The 18088-nt window shown below is 41.1% G+C and overlaps 1 protein-coding gene across 6 annotated transcripts in view; it reads right to left on the bottom strand.

The window, feature by feature from the left end:
- The window catches only part of Sil1 (SIL1 nucleotide exchange factor), a 269715-nt gene that overhangs the window by 241495 nt on the left and 10132 nt on the right, over positions 1-18088 (bottom strand). The gene's annotated exons all lie outside the window — the stretch shown is intronic.

Below are 18088 nucleotides of genomic sequence, written 5' to 3'. Positions count from 1 at the left end.
AGGTTAAATACCCTCAGTCAGACTCTTTCAAAAGGGAAAGACACCTGGTGGCACACATCTATAATCCCAGCACTTAGGAGGCTAAGGCAGGAGGACCTCTGTGAGTGTAAGGGCAGCTCGGACTACAAAGTGAGAACCTGTCTCAAAAAAGCAAACAAAAAGAGAGATAACCAAATGACAGAATTGACAAGGAGTCTAATATCATTCACTAGAGAGACTCATAGTTAAAAGCTAACAATAAGTCAGACATAGTGACACATGACAATAAGTCAGACAGTAAATGACACATTTACTCTAAAGGCCAAGGCAGGAGAATATTAAGTTCAAGGTTAGCCTGGGTTACTCAGCAAGATCTTGGCTCAAAATTCCCAAAAATAAAATTTAAAATAGCTGGAGGGGGCGCAGTTCAGTGACAGAGGGCTTGTCTAATACTAGAGGCCTCTGGTTCCATATCTAACACTTGTGTGCATACACACACGCGCACACACACACACACACACAGAGTCAGCGATATCTAAGGTTAAAAGAACTATGTTCTTTGAGAAAAAAAAAAGAAGGAAGTCTTAGGTAAAACAAGGGAACTAAAAAAGTAGTGATCAGTTGCTGCAGATTCAACAAACAACATTTTACAAATACAATCCAATTTCTGTGTTAACTAATCAAACTCCAGATACACTTTCTTGCTCATATCACTCTCAGAGGTTTTATTCTTGAAGAATCAGGGTGTGAATGCCAAAAACATTTAGGACTCAAACATTTACAAAAGAGGGACTGGCGAGATAGCCCAGAGATAGACTAAGCACCTGCTTAGGCAAGCACAGGGACTAGGGTTCAATCCCTGCCTCCACATGCAGCACCAACTCCACCCCCAGGCAAGCTGAGCTGGCCACCAGGACCCTGTGTGGTGGTGTACTGGGCATGTTGGCACATGCAGAAAACAGAAGGATCACTAGTCTGACCTACATAATGAGACCCTTGTACCAAACACATTAAAAAAAAATTACAAAAAGTGGTGAGAGCCCCACCTCGTTACTCCAGGTAAAGGATTATCTTTGCCACAGTAGGTAGGCACAACAGCAGAGCCTCTATTTTCTTCAGGGCCTTGTGAAGACCAGCTAAACTGGTCCAGGACCAATGTCTGCCATGAAAAACCAGGCAAATGCCACAAAGGGAGCACTATCTTCTCTGGCCTCTCCATATTCTTCACCTTGCCACCTATTTCTCACCTTGCCACCTATTCACATTCTGTGAATAGCCACTGTCAATTTGTCAATTCTTAGCTAATGACCTTGTCTAAGAACTTTGGTAGTGCTGCAAAATGTGTCAGTGGAAAATCGGAGTGAGATAAATTTATCATGTCCTGTTGAGCTTTTATGTTTGTTTGATTCCAAGCAAATGTATTAAAGCTTGCTTTCTTATAACAGAAAACCTAAAAATCAATGCTCAAGCCCAGCAACTACAAGCCCCTCCTTTCCAATAACAAAACGCCAGGAAGAAAAAGAGCTACATAAAATGAAGCAAGGGAAAAACAGTCTGTCCTCGGAATGTTGCAATTAAAGGAGGGTGAGAGTGAAGAACAGCACTTAATAAATAATGAACAAGGAAAAAAATCATTTTGATCACATTTATTTAGGAAACAAAACAGTATATGAACACCTGTGTACCCAGCTTCTGAGTAATAAAAGAACACATTCACAAGCTCATTCATTCATTCAACAAATGTGGTTTAATCATGTACTGTATGCCAAGTACCGTTCCTAGCACTAGGAAAACTGTATACAAGACAGACACATAGGGTCCTTATGGAGCTCACATTCATAAAGGAAAAACAGATTCAAGAGAAGTATTAAACAAGGATCAGCTAGTGCTATGGTTTGGGTAGTTTGTTCCAGCATCATATGTGTACTGATATTGATTTTAACTCAAGTTAAAATCAGGTTCCCAATGTACCTAGAGTGAGAGGTGGCAGGACCTTTAAGAGATGATGGCTGAGGGGGCTGGAGAGATGGCTCAGTGGTCTAAAGCACCTACTTGGAACAAGCTTGGCAAAGCACAGGGACCGCAGTTCAATCCTCCAGCACCACATGCCAGCCAGCCTCGCCCCCTGGTGGGCTGAGCTGGCCACACACACACACACACACACACACACACACACAATAAATGTTAAAATTAAAAAAAAAATTGCTGATAATAGGAGAATCACTGAGTCTGATCTGTGCAGCGAGACCCTATAGACCCTGTACTAAATACACACACACACACACACACACACACACACACACAACTGGGCAACTTAGAAAGACTCCGCCTCAAAATTCAAACAACAAAAAGGGTTATTTCATATTATTTCAGTGGGAGGACTCTGCAGTCAACCTCAGTGATAACCCAACCAAAAAAAGAGGTGATGGTTCCCTTTGTCTCCTCCCCATTTCCAAACATGCCTGCTTGCCCTTATACCTTCTACCATGAGCTGAAGCAGGATAAGGCCATCACCAGAGGATAAGTAGGGATGTCATTATGCTCTTGAACTTTCCCAGTCTCCAGAACAAGAGCCAACATAAGCTTATATTTTTACAAACTACCCAGTATAAAGTGTTTTAGAGTAACAACAGAAAAAAGACTAACACAGATGGTTTGATTATGGTAACTGATATTTTATACTAGATGAAAGGGAAAGGTTTTGGGTTTTTTTTTTTGTGGAACCAGGGATTGAACTCAGGCCCTTGCACTTGCCAGGGAAGGCTTATTCCACTGAGCCATCTCCCCAGCCCCAGGGAAAGCTTTTCTCATAAATAAGAACAAAGGTGTGAATGACAAAGAGTCAATCAAGAAAAGATGAAGGCAGCCGGGGATATAACTGAGTGGTATAAGTGCCTGCCTGGCAAGCACAAAGTCTTGAGTTTGATCCCAGGTATAAGAAAAATAAAAGAGAAGGAAGAGTATTTCAGGCAGAGAATAAATCTGGAGCAAAGATTCTCTCTGTTCAAGGAAAAAGTAGGTCACCATGGCCAGGCATATGTCTGTTATCCCAGTACTTGGGAGGCCAAGGCAGGAGGATTGTTATGAGTTTGAGGCTAGCCTGGTTACATATTACATTCAAGGCCAGACTGCACTGCATACAGAGAAACTGTCTCAGACACAACAACAACAATAAAAAAGTAGGTCACTCTAGTCAGAGGAGAATGTAGGAAGTAAGGCTGTCAAGGCAGGCTTGAAGCAGGCATCAGAAGATGAAAGGTCTTATAATGAGGGTAAAGAGCTTGGAGTTGAGTATCAGTACACATATAATACTGAGCCCGTAGAGGGTGTGGGACAGCAAAGTGGCATGTTCCTTAAGAACTTTCTAAGAAAAGTTGATACTTGATTCCAAGATGTAGATGGACAATGTACAAGTTATACAGACATGGTAGCTTAGAACAGTTTAATTTCTCAAGAGAAATGCTACTTTGCTAAGTTTATTCTAAAGGGTGTTTTTGTTTTGTTATGTAGAATCTTAAGTTTTCTACATATAAGATTATATCAGTGTGCAAATAGATAATTTTACATCTTCCTTTCCAACTTGGATGGCTTTTATTCTATTCTTGTCTAATTGGTCTGAGCAGGACTTCCAGGGCTATGTTGAATAGAAGTGAAAGTGAGCATTTCTGTCTGTTCCTATAGGGAAAAAGCTTTCAGTTTTTCACCACTGAGATGTCTACTGAGAGGTTTTCATGTACAGCTTTATATTCAGGTATTTTGCTTCCAATCTATTGAATGTTTTTCTCATGAAAAGGTGTTCAATTTTTCTGCATCAATTGAGATAATCACATTTTTCCTTCATCTGTCAATTGATCAATTATTGTGTAATGAGTTATTCTTGCATTAGAAAACTAAATCCCACTTGGAGATGATATATAATCCTTTTAATATGCTTCTAACTGGGTTAGCTAGTATTCAGTTTAGGATTCTGACATAAATGCTCATAAAGGATATGAACATGAATATGAATTATCCTTGCAGTGTTTTTATCGGGCTTTGGTATGTGGATAATGTTGGCCTCAAAGAATATATTAGTTAGTGTTCCCTCTCCAATTTCTGAGGAAAGTTTAAGATAGATTAATAATAGTTCTTTAAAATATCATGTCTAGGGCCTTTTTCTTTTTGAGATGAGGTCTTGCTACATTGTCCAGGCAGTGTCAAACTATTGGTAAGACTCTGCTTCACAGATGAAATCTTCTAACTGTTCTTACAGGCAAAGGGAAAAGAAGTTCCTTCTGGTCTCTTTTATAAGGGCAATAACCCCATTCATAAAAACAGAACCCTCATGACCTTATTACCTCCCAAAGGCCCTACCTCATAACACCATCATCACCTTGGGAATTAGATTTCAACCTATAAATTTAGGGGGGAAGCAAACCTTTTCATCATAGCACTAACATTATTTATTTAGATCTGAGAAAACTATAGACCAGGAAAGTGAACTAACTGATCCTAGAGCACACAGCCTACATATGGGAAGCTGAGATTCTAACTAAAGTTAGCCCAAAGTGAATGACTGTGCTCCTAACTACTGTGTAGCAGAGATTAGTAGTGAAAGTGAGGCAGACAGGGAGCCTCATGGGAACAAAATATGGAGGAGTTTGGGGGCCTTAATCAATCACCTGTTTCCCATTGAAGGGAAAGATAAGGTTCTTTTCCTATCCTTTTTTGCTGCAATGTATGAAATGTGCCCTTCCCTTAGTCTCTACTTTTATGGCAAAAATCAGGAGCGCTGTAACAGCAGGGAAAGCTGCCATGATGTCTCAAGGGAGGAGAAGACCTTCTGATGCACTTCTTATACAAGGAAGAAACCTTTCAAAACACAAGGAAGAGGTTTCTAAAAAGATTCCACATTCATGACCCTGTGGAACATTACTAAACCCTAGCCTACCCCAGCAACCCTATGGAAGCCTCCTTTCCTCTTTTAGGATAGCCTGATCAATATCAGTGCTACCACCCACTCCCCTTCTTCCTAAGCTTCTTTTAAAGCTTTGATTTAAAATTCTTACCTTCGTTGTTTTTGTTTGTTTGTTTTTGCTGTTGTTATTGTTTTTTGTTTTTGTCTTTTTGAACTACGCAGTTCAGGTTGGCCTTGAGCCCAGGCTGGTCTTTTTTTTTTTTTTTTTGGCAGAACCGGGGATTGAACTCAGACCCTTGCACTTGCTAGGGAAGCGCTTAGTCCTCTGAGCCACCTCCCCAGCCCCCCCCCTTTTTTTTTTTTTTTTTTGGTGGAACTAGGGATTGAACTCAGGTCCTTGTGCTTGCCAGGGAAGCACTTATTCCACTGAGCCATCTCCCCGGCCCCCCCGGCTGGTCTTGAAGTCGCAACTCCTGCCTCAGTCTTCCAAGTGCTAGCATCACAGGTGTGCACCAACATACCCAACTTCTTTTCTTAGTTTTAAATTCTATTATCAATGAGACAGAAGTTTCCTCATATCCACTATCAAAAAGAGTACTGGGGAAAGTTACAGTACTACTAAGGAAGGGGGTTTGTGGTCTAGGGTCATCTTGCACTTAACACTTGTTCTGGCACCATGTAACTTTGATTTAGTTTTCTTTATGCAACAGGCCCATCCTGCATTTCAGTCTGCCTAGCTGCACAGTAAGAACAACTCCAGCTAATTACTAGCCCTCCAGACAAGGGCTGCTGTCAAGACAGACCATATTCACACCTACATCAACCAGAATCAACTACTACACAGCCACAGGTACTGGTTTTCCTAACTTAGCATATCACACTTCAAGGAGTTGCCAGTGTCATAGCTAAAGGAGAGCCAAGGTATAAGGGTAACATCTACCCAATGGTAACAGCCAACAAAGGGATTGCAATACAGCAAGTGACAAAGAGTTCTGAAGCTGATAGATGTTAACAGGTGAGAGGCCTGAAACCTTCAGACCTTTTTCTGGGCAGGTATGCTAGCAACTGTGGCCACTAGGTCTGCTGAGCAGCCAGGTGGCTCAATACAATATAGGCACTGACAGAGGAGTTAATTTAGGAAGAAAAGTGTGCCTACTTTCAAAGGGTCCTCTGAAGACCATTTAACTAAAAAAAATTAATAACATTATAGTAATGTTCCTTTTTCTTCTCTTAGCAGTACTGAGGGTTGAACTTATTGCCTCTCTAGGCAAATGCTCTACTACTGAGCTTTACCTTGTCCTTTTATTTATTTTAACACAGGGTCTCACTAAGTTGCCAGTCTCAAATTTGCAATCTTCTTGCCTCAGCCTCCTGAGTAACTAGCATTGTAGCCATGTGCCTGACTAGTAATGTCCCCTTTTCTGATTTTATTTTCAATTCCTCTCAAATCCCACCAAAAGCAGTATTCAAGAGAGTGATCTGTTCATGCTACACATCCATTCATCTCATTATGACAGGCACTTACAACTCTCCAAAGGTGTCCCTGCTCTCCAGACAAATACCAAGTACCGTGATATGGCTGACCAGGCCTGCCCTTGCCAATCGCTCCAACCTCATCTTGTAGCTCTCTTCTCTCATGTTCCAGCCACACTTTCAATTCCTCATAGAACTCACCACACTCACCTCCAGCCCCTGGAGACATTGCAAAAGCTGGATCCTCAGCCTAAAACACTCTTCAAACTCATGTCATTTTGCTTAGGAAATACCTGTTCTTCACAATTTAACTTGAACATCACCTCCACAAGGAAACCTTTCTTCTCTTATAAAGAAAAATCCCTGTCAGATGTTCTCATGGTACCACACTTCTTACTTGCAATATACTTATTACAACTGTGATGTATATTTTGTGATCATAATTTGATTAATGTCTATATCAAAACATTCTAAGTAGAAACTACCTCTGATTTACTTACAAGTGAGTACTCAGGGCCTATAAAATCTGGAATATAATGGATGTTCTACATATATTTGTTGATGGAAAGAACTAAATTTCAGAGAGAAAGAAATTGAAAATCATCCAAATCAAATGGTTCTACTTAGAGAAACTGTTCTCCCTATGTGACCAAAACCTTCCTCTTTCCCAAATTTCTTATAGAAGTTACTTTCTATGTCCTGCCATTCCTTCCATGGTAGTCATAGCGACAAGCTGGCCTACTGCCAAAATTAGTCTAAAAAGATACCACCTTGTCTGAAAGTGCCAAGCTTCCAAAATAAAAGTCCACAGCAAACACCTAAGCAGAAACACAAAATCTCTGCTGAGTAAAAACACAGATCCACATTACCAGCAGCCCACACAAGAATTTTCTGATCCCCAGGGTAGAGAGAGTACCCCCAAGTGACCCACCCAAAGAAAAAGGGAAGGCAAGGCTACAGGGGTCTGAGACAGAAGTAGGTATACTGCTCTCTGAAGGGATTTTAAACACTTTTTTACTCTTTGGATAAAGCAGAGATGTTCCTAAACATTAAATATCAAAGTCTCCCCTGATGAGGCAGCTTCAGAGGAGATCTACAGATCACGGTTTACAGAAGCAACACCACTGCCTGAGCAAATTCACATAAAGCTCTAATTGAGGCCAAAATTCCCCCCTATGGAAACAGGAGGACCTTCTTCCTGCCCTTCTATTCTTTACAGAGGCTGTGGAGATGGGATGAAGAGAGGCCAAAGGATGTACTGTACTGACCACCTCAAAGCACCAGGCACAGCCACACGCTTTCTAGACAAGGCTGTTCGTGAAAAGCAAATGAAAACTAGATAGCATGTCCATGAAGAGCTGAGGCAAATATCAAGGTCAAGGGTCAAACCCAGGTCTGCCTGAATCCAAAGACTTTTTTCCTAACCTAATACTGCCTTTGGGTCATGTGTCTGCTCATCTCTTCACTATCACTTTCCTAGCCAGAACTAGGAATGCAGCTCCCAATAAGCTCTCTGAGAAAGAAAAGCCTGTTTTCCATAAGCACAGCCCACCACAACTGCTACAGATGAAATTAAAAAGCACCACTACTTCCTAGGTACACAGCACAGTTCATCCAAGATGGTGTGTTCTATCACTCTATCAGAAAATATCTGCAGGACACACAATCCCATCTGGTCTCCATAGCTCTTTTAGCTATGCAGATAGGGTAGCAACTCCATACTTGAACAATCAGCATCTAAACAGCATCTCCTGCAAGAAAAAGCACCAATTCTTTGTGCTGTAGTTCAAGGTTAGCCCTTTTTCCTGCACTCAATTTGGTATCTGCCTCTTATCAAATGCTATGCCAGCTGATTATTATAATGATAACTATTATGTCATTATAACAACATGATTGAGCTTTTTCCTTGCACTTGACATCTGTTGCCTGATAGGTTTAACTGGTATGTAAGCAGTAATTATTCAGTGCTTTTTCCTTTCCAACCAAGCCTCTAGTGTGACTCTAAACACTAAGTGCAACTACAGCAAATGCCCAGCCCCAGAAGCAATGGGAAACGTGTTTCTTCTGGGGCTACCAACCATGCCTTCAGTAATCACAGTGACAGAAACAGGTTCCACTAGGTCCCTGATTGTTAGCACACGCCTCCACCTTCCTAGGAAGATGATGGAATTAGGGGCGGGGGGCCATAACACAGCAAACAATTTATTATCAAAAATCCCAAAAGGGCTGGAGGAGTCATACACAGATCTCAGTATGCAGGGGGACAAGTAGTACCAGATCACAATGTCACACACCACCACCATTAGAGGAAAGGAAAACACATTTCTCTGCTGGGAGTTCTCAAATGGTTCCCAGAGAGCCATTCTGCCAGCTTCCCTGCACACATTTCATGGCAACTGCCAGTAAAATTGGCAATAGGCAGGGTAGGGGGGAACAGCAGGCTATCTTCAGGACCCTATTATGAAACAAAGAAATCGTCATCCTGCTACAGGGTCTTCTTTATGCAGGGCCCAGCAGGGACCAGAATGTCTAGAGCCCAAAGCAGACAAGCAAGCCAGGAAGCCTGTCAGTCAAAGCTCCTAAATGTACCTGTCACACTATTTATGACAAATGAAGTTTAAAAAGGTGTGATTCTAAGAGTGCAGAATATCAATATGCCTCAATTACACATTAGCCCTATTAAAATAAAGACAACCCATAGCACGGCTACATAAAAAACACATGATAAAACAAATCCCACCAGGAGACCAAAGCTGTTTGCTTTGTTCTCTACCCTATAATACACAAGGTTTTTTTTTCTTTAAGGTGGAGAGGGGGGCGGAAGGTTGTTTGAATTTAAATTAGCAGTGAACACTATAATCTGTGTGCAAGGAGAAAAGGAACATTCAAGAGTGCAAAGCACGGGCTCTTGGGACAGGTATGGCCGAGGCAGTAGCAGTCCTCTGAGCTTTACCCTGCAGCCTAAGCACGCTGCTCTCACCAATGGGGAGCAAGCAAGCCAGCAGGCAAAGCCCGCATATCACACAGAGCCCTGCCCCCTAGGTCTATGGAAAAGATTGCCGTCTCAGAAGGAAATTAATATGAAGCAAAATAGAACAAACAAGACCAGTCACCCACAAAGCTAATGCATCTAAGGAGGAGGTCTAGAGATGTGTTTCTGAAGGCAATGATCACATCTGCCTTATTCATCCCTATGCTCCCATGGACAAACAAGACCTGGCATACACTGTGTGCTCCATAAATAACTGTGGGCTGAATGTTAACCAGAATCTTTGGGTGGGAACTGGCTGACAAGAGCTAAAATCCATCACCTGGAATAACAGAATAGTCATGGTATACAAAGAATAAGGGGGAACCTAAAAAATAAAAAGGAGTATTTTTAACACCTCATTCCCTAAAAGATGAACAAGATTCTTCTGAGCAGATTACAGATATAACCTGGAAGGAAAATATAGGGAGAAGAGGAAAGATAAAGAGGAGAACAAGTGGAATAAAACATTTATTGAGTCTTTACTCTGAATATATTGAAAACTTGGGAGAGGGGCTTACAGATGAGTAGAGAGATTAAGTAAACACACTAGTACATGGCTTAAATCTGGATGTATAGTATCTGCTGTTATGACCAAAAGTCTTCTTTGCCTTGCTTTCTTCTAGAAATTTTCTGGCTTCCCTACTACTATACCTTTTCATATAGAAGAAAGAATGTTCTTACCTAGCCACACAAATTGACTTGGTAATTAATTACCTAGCACTATGGTTTGATGGATTCTTATGAATTTCGTGTGCCTGAGAAACCCCTCTGCAACTTAAACCCTGTTGAACCAGCTGAGTTACCAGGCCTGCAAAGCCACCCACCTGGGAGGCTCTGACTAAGCCATCAGCTGGAACCTTTATCTAGGGACAGCACAGGGAAGGGCTGGGTAAGTAAAGTACCTAAGCACGTCTATATGCACCAATAAGTTCTTAGGGGTTTCAATGAAGACTCCTCACATTCAGCTGTGTCCGTAAAGCACAAAAGGGGGCCAGGGAGATGGCTCAGTGGAATAAGCGCTTCTCTGGCAAGCGCAAGGGCCTGAGTTCAATCCCCGGTTCTGCCCCCCCACAAAAAAAAAAAAGCGCTTACCTGTAAAGCACAAAACTGTCTTTGAAAGTTTAAATTCTGATTCAAGTAGAAACAGAGAAAAAAGCCAAGGATTTCTGCTTGATCCTTAGTGAGCCATCCCTTCCCTTCACGACGATGGATGCTCCCTAGAGTTCCCAGAGACCCTCTATAGCCTGACCTCAAAGTCAACAGTCACAAAGAATAAGGTAATTTTCAATGTAGCATTTTCAAAGACCAGAAATGAGGCTCACCCAGTATTCCCAATGAAGGGAATATCCCAGACAAACTCAGGGGAAACTAAGCAGAAAACAAAACATACTGTCTCTCAGGGTTGTGCATTTATTGTGCCTCCTATATAAGGATTTTCATCAGTTAAAATTATTTTCCTGCTGTCATATTTTTTTAAGCTTACTAAAACTGATGATTCACCCAGGTGCACAACAGCTGCGGGAAAGATCTGTAAGAAGGGGCCACCCGGCAAAGGCAGGCTGTGTATGGTGAAAAGGGTCTCCAAGGAACACCCTACATGCCAAGCCATATGTTGTCAGGATATTAATCCAAACCCATCTTGCACACTTTACAATGTTTACTCTCTCTGGGATGTGGAGCATTAAATTATATCCAAGGACTACATGAGTCCTTCCAATTCTATTCCACACTTACTTCTTTGCTAAAAAGATTTGTAACCTGGAAACAAAGCCTTATGCCTAATAGTAGCAATAATTCTCAGGGAAGAATAGGAAAGCATGCTGTCGATTCAAATTTCCCTAAAAGATATCACCCCAATGGTGCTTTAGTTTTACCCCAACCAGAAAATGAAGAAACTTTTTTTTTTTGTAATGGGGATCAAATTCAGGACTTCATACTTGCCAGGCAGGTGCTTATGCCACTGAGCTATCTTTCCCTAAGAAACCTATTATTAACCCCTTTTTCCCAGAGAAAATAGTTCAATGTAACAAAAGTCCTGAAAGGGGAAGGATGTGATCCAAAAAAATGAAAGAAGAAACATCAGAGCTCCGTTCCCTCTCCTACTGAAACAGCCCTCAAAGCCAGAAATCTAAGTCTATTCCAAACAGAGAAGACTACCTCCCTGTCATAAGAACTAAGAACAGGGGCATGAATTTGAGGTTCTAAACTACTTACAACTCTTGCCTCACTTAGGTGTATAATCCTGAAACATTTAGATGCTCCAAACCTCAGATTTTTACCACTATAAAATAGGGATGTTAACCAATAACAAGCACTAGTGGGGTAGGAAAAAAGGAACCCTTCTCCACCATTGGTGGGAATGTAGCCTGGCATAACCACTGTGGAATTCAGTGTGCAGATTGCTTTAAAAAATAGGATTAAGGCTGGGGAGATAGCTCAGCAGTCTAAGTACCTGCCTGGCAAGCACAAGGACCTGAATCCCCAGCAATGCATGTTGTATCAGGCATGCTGTGCCAGCCCTGAAACCTGGCATTGTGGCACACATCTGTAATCCCAGTGCTAGGGAGACTAAGACAGGAGGATCACTACAAGTCTGAACTGTGTAGTTCTATAACAAATAAATAATAAATTAAAAATAATTAATAATTAAATTTTAAAAACTAGGATTAAAGGTAGGATTAGAGGTCCTTTTTTTTTTTTTTTTTTTTTTTTGGCGGAACCAGGATTGAACTTAGGCCCGTGCGCTTGCCAGAGAAGCGCTTATTCCACTGAGCCATATCCCTGGCCCCCCTAGAGGTCCTATTTGACCCAACAATTCCTCTTCTTGGTATCTTCCCAAAAGAATTAAAAGCATCATACCACAGTGACATATTATGCACACCCATGTTTACAGTGGCACAGTCTATAACAGTCAACTCATAAACAGCCCAAGTGTCCATCAACTAGTGAATGGACAAAGAAGATGTGGGGAATTTTTATACAATAGAGTGCTACTCTGCCATAAAGAATAAGTTTGAGATATTTCTAGGTAAATTGATGCACCTTGAGACCATAATCTTAAGTGAAATAAATCTGGCACTCATATGTAAATACTACAATGTTTCTCTAAGAAACCAGAACCAAAATGTATAATAGATACTGTGAAATAGGAAGAAAATGTTCAAATGGGAAGGTGAACAAGAAAGGGAGTAGGAAGAAAGGAAGAAGGGAAAAGTAAAAAATGAGAAAAGAAAAAAAAAAAAAAGGAAACAAAGTTTTTGTAAATAAAGAGAGGAGGGGCCAGGGAGATGGCTCAGTGGAATAAGCACTTCCTTGGCAAGCACAAGGGCCTGAGTTCAATCCCCGGTTCCACAAAAAAATAAAAATAAAAATAAAGAGAGGAATGGGGTTTAAGGAAGGGTAAGGAAATGGGGGGAAAAAGAATGAAGTTATATTATATACTGGTACAAATTCCTTAAGAAAACTGTGATCATCATGTACACCTAAAATGTACCAATAAAAATGTTTCTTTAAAAGCAAAATAAAATAGGAATGTTGAAGGATCTGATGAATTGTTGCTTAAAACTCTCAGTAAAGGGCCGACCAAATAGCTCAGCAGATTAAAGTATATGCAAGCAGGTGCAGGGGCGGGGGGGGGGGGGGGGGGGGGGGGGGGGGGATTCAATCCCCTGGCCTGCCGTGCCGGCCCCGCCCCCAGGGGCGCACTGAGGCAGCAAGTGAGACTGGGCATGGTGGCGCACCTGTAATCCCAGCTCTTGGGAGGCTGTAAACAGGTGGACCACTATGAGTCCAATCTATATATATATTTTTTATTTATTTAACATTTATTGTGTGTGTGTGTGTGTGTGTGTGTGTGTGGCCAGCTCAGCCCACCAGGGGGCGGGGCTGGCTGGCATGTGGTGTGGGGGATCGAACTGCGGTCCCTGTGCTTTGCAATGTTTGTTCCAAGTAGGTGCTTGAGACCACTGAGCCATCTCTCCAGCCCCATATGAGTCCAATCTAGTAGTGAGACCCTCAACACTCTGTAGACCCTTCCCTAAAACACACACACACACACACACACACACACACACACACAAAGAAAACTTAATAGACAGTAATATTTGAAAAGATAAAATGCTGAACACACTCTAGGCTTCCTTATTATTCCAAAGACCCCTGAATGAGGAATCTCAAGACATTTCCAGGAAGAAAGAGGCAAATCTGTCATCTCTAAGAAGCTGTCAATCATGATTGGGTCTAGGTGTTCACAGAGAAACTCATGTGTCAGGCATAAAAAGGGGACAGAGTGAAACTTGAAGAGGAAACTACACACAGGTATGCTAAAGAATAAAGTCAGGCATGGTGTACATCTGTAGTCTCAGCACCTGAAAGGTAAGACAAAAGGATCACCTTGAGTTTGCGGACAGCCTGGGGTACACAGTGTGTTCAAGACCAGCCTGAACTACATAATGAAACTCTACCTCAAAATATACATATATAGTAATAATGGCTAAGGGTATATAAAGCAATGGTACAGTGCATACTCAGCATGTGCACTAACCTGGGTTCAATTCCCAGTACCAAAATATAACAACAATAATAATGCACACCTCGGACTCATATTTGAAAAGGTACACAAAGGCATATAGCAAAGTCAGTCTCTCTCTTCATGTCCTTTTTTATTTTTTTTATTTTATTTATTATTTATTTATTTATTTATTTATTTATTTTTGTACTTGGAATTGAACTCAGGACCCTGGCATGGAGCTACATTCCCAATTCTTTTTCATTATTTTAGTTTAAGATGGGGGTCTCACTATTCACTAAATTTCCTAGGCTTGGCTAGAATTTAAATAATTCATTCTGCTTTCCAGAGTGCTAGGATTACAGACATCTCTTTGCCCATTTTTAGCCATGCCAGACCCCTTACCAAAGACAACTTCTATTTGGAGTTTCTCATGTATCCTTCCATAGATACTCTTCTTGGTTAGACTATCTCTGTGTTAGCCTGATCACTAGGCCCTCAGAGCAGTCAGAAGCAAAGAACAACCATCAAACTTGTCTCGGCAAAGACTGACCAAAAGGGCAAGACTCACAAAAGTCTAGGGTCACCATCTTTTGGGGGGACAAAAGTTGTTGTTTGTAGCCCAATAAAATCCAAATATAAGATATGAGCATAGAAAAGTTACTGTCGCTGGAGGATCAAGGAATGCTTCAGGGAAGAAATGGAAGTTCAACAGCACTGCTGTCATTTCTCAGGTTTTCATGTATTCATTCTCACCAACTATTTATGAGGTCCATATTATATTTAGCATTATGGTATGGGACACATAAGAAAGCACAGTCCATGTCCTTAAGCAACTCATCTAATAAGAGACAAACAAGTAACCAGAATAAAGTGTGCTGAATTCTATAATTGAGGTGTTGCTATTAAGGCTCAGTGAAGAAAGTGGCTTTTTGGCAAAAAGTAGGGTACCAAAAAGAGAATACTTGAAGCAAAAGAACTGGCAGAAACCCAAACATGAGACCTACTTAGAGGACCAGTTTATCAGAAGCAAAAGGATATGTGAGTAATGACACAGGTTATAATTAAAGATACATAAGGAGTTATCAAAACTCAAGTCAAGAAGATATAAAAATTCTAAAAAGAGAAAACTGTAACAATTCCAAATAAACCAATATGAGTCAATGAAGGTTTTTTTGTTTTTTGGGGGGTTTTGTTTTGTTTTGTTTTTGGCTGGCTCAGGCTACCTTAAGGGTAGGTCTGGTAAGGTATGTGGAGCTTAGGATCGAACTGCAGTATCCTGCACCTAATATGAGTCAATGAAATTGGAGATGTAACTAAAAATCTACCAACAAAGAAAATGTAGAATGTTTTCTTCCTTAATTTTGGGTGTCAAGTATTCTGTCCCAACAATGAGAAAAAAGTAACCAAGGCAGATTTTGGTACCAAGAATGGGGTCCTTGCTGTGACTATACCTTACCATCTGGTTCGAGAGCCTTTGGGAATGGCTTATGGGCAGAGACCGGAAAGGTTTGGAGATATCCCCTAAAAGAGAAGCACTGAAATGCCTTTGGCTGTTCTGTATGGGAGATTCTGGTGAGCTCTGAAGACCAGAAGCCTGATAGAAATCCTGTTTTTGTAAAGACCAGGCTCTGGAGAGGTTTCGGCTGCGAAGAACTGCACTGGTTGTTGGACTCTAGATGATGTGTACTATGGTTTGACAGAAAGTTTGTCTGCACTTTGCTCATGTCCAGAGATTTTGCCTGAGACTAATGGTAATAGACTAAATCTGGCAAAAGAAATTTTAAGGCAGACAAATGTTGAGGCAGTGGTATGGCTATTGTTGGGGGTTTTTCACCAGATTTATGTTGTAAATCAAAGATCCCAGTAGGAAAAAAATGAAAATAAAATAAAAAGATCCCAGTAGGATGACTTAAAATGTTGTGAGTTTGGCCAGAAAGGAAGCACCAATAAAGCTATGGACTACAAAGATAGAGCTGAGATCTCCATTGCCAAGAAGGAACAGGAGAATAAAAAAGATGGCCTTAGGGCATCACAAGAAGCAGCAAATCTCCACCCTCTGTAGCCTCAAAATTGCAAAAGTAATAGATTTTTCTTTGAGGAGAAAGCCACAGAGTGCCATATTCCACAATGGCAGTGGTAGACACACCAGATTCCAGAATGGCAGCACTAATAATTTGTTCCTCAGAATCAGGTTCAGAGTGTTCAGTAATCCAGGGACTCAACTCCTATAGCGAAAAGAGAAGAAAACCTGCCTACTGCTCCAGCTGGCATCAGAGCTGACATCATCCACATGGCGTTGATTTTAGGTGCATGCAGAATGCAAGAGGTCTGAAGTTAAGAAGGATTCCACCTAGATTTCAGATGACTTGGGAGGCCAAGCAGTGTGCCCCCTGAGAGGGTAGTGTGTGAGGCAGAGAAAAACCTAATGTAGCGGAAAACCCAGATGTTTATAAAAGCCAGAAATGTGCATCATCTAAGTAAAGTTGCAAGGAGGGAGCAAAGCAGGCCTAAGACAGAAGCCCTGGGAGCTACAACCCCCAGAAGTACCAGATAGGTGGAGCACACAATTTGCCACAGGTTGCTTCGAATGTTCCACATGGAACTACAGGATTCAATGTCTGCCCTTCTGGATTTTGGACTTGCTTTGGTCCCAGTGCTTTATATCCTGCTGTTTCTAACTTTTGGAATGGTAATGTTTTTCTTGTACACTGAACGTTGGAAGTGTTCAACTTTTCATTTGTATAGGGGCTCACAGCTAAGAGTTTGCCTTAGATTGTGGAGAAGACTTGGGACTTGGACTTTTCAGCAATGCTGAAACTGTTATGACTTTGACAATTCAGAGATGGACTAAATGCCTTTTGTATAAAGTGATATACATGAGTCTTTGGGGTGCCAGGGGTGGAATGTTATGGTTTATATCTAAATGTTCCTCCAAAGCCTCATGGAATCATAGGGTGGGCTTCTAGAATTTGTGATTAATTTATGATCCAATGCTGGGATTTGAGTGCTACACTTGCCCTGGGGCAGACAGCCTGCATACAATATAAGGGAGGAAAAGAGGCTTGCTCTCTGCTGCTCCTCCCTTTTTGCTCTTGCTGTTTTGCTGTTTTCCACTGCCATGAATTGCTGCTGTCTGCCACATGTCCTTCTGCTTTTCAGCCAGTCAAATATGGAATGAAACCTCCACAAACTGTGAGTTAAATAAACCTTTTCTTTCTTAATTTGGGGTATCAGGTGTTTTGTCCCAGCAATGATAGAAAAGTAACTGAAACAAATAGATTTGGGAAATGGGAAGAAAGTGCCCAAATGAGAAGGGAAACAAGGAAAAGTAAGAGAGGGGGGAAAAGGGAAAAGGGAAAAAAATGAAAGAGAAAATAGGAAAAACTAGAAACAGAGTTTTTGTAAATAAGGAGGGGAAGAGGGTTTAAAGAGAAGAGAGGGGAATGGGAAAAAAGAAGCAACAAGATATATCATTATGTGTATTTAAAAATGACCAATAAAATTTAAAAAGATTGTAAAAAAGAAAAAAAAGTGGCTCTGTGGCATAAAGTTAGGTATCAAGGAGAGAATGCTCTAGGCAAAAGAACTGGCAGAGACCCAAATGTGAGGCCTGCTTAGAGGACAACATAGATGAGGCTATCAGAAGCAGAGAGACATGTAATGACACAGGTTATAATTAAAGTGGTAAGACAGGGATACACTGCCATGGCATAGAACACTAAGACAAACTAACACAATTAAAACATATTAGCAGCTGCTGGGTGCCACTACAGGTTTCCAAGCCAGTGTTCACTGATCAGCACTACACATAGGAAAACTAGAAGTGGCAATGATATACAATATCCTGGAAAATATGAAGCAGGAAATAAGAAATTTCTGTAATAACTCAGGAGCACTATAATAGGAAACCAGGAAAGTAGTACAGTGAGGTAAGAACAATGCTGCTGAGGCTTACCAAGAAATTTAAGACAACAGCATTCCCTTGAAAATACTCTAAATCCTATCTTTTTTTTTTTCCACCAGCTCAGACTGGCTTTGTCCCAAAATAATGAGCTCCTTACCTTACTTGCTTTGTTCAGAGAAATAAGGCATAGGCTAGTTATGGTGCTTGAATTTTTTTTAATCTAGTTTGAGGACTGGTGATTTAGCTCAGTGGCACAGCACCTGCCTGGCAAGCACAAGGTCCTGAGTTTGATTA

The sequence above is a fragment of the Octodon degus genome, unplaced genomic scaffold, assembly GCF_000260255.1.
Source record: "Octodon degus isolate 3935 unplaced genomic scaffold, OctDeg1.0 scaffold00169, whole genome shotgun sequence".
In the NCBI taxonomy this organism is placed as follows: Eukaryota; Metazoa; Chordata; class Mammalia; order Rodentia; family Octodontidae; genus Octodon; species Octodon degus.
The sequence above is the reverse complement of the archived record's forward strand: the minus strand, read 5'-3'. Positions and strand labels throughout refer to the sequence as shown.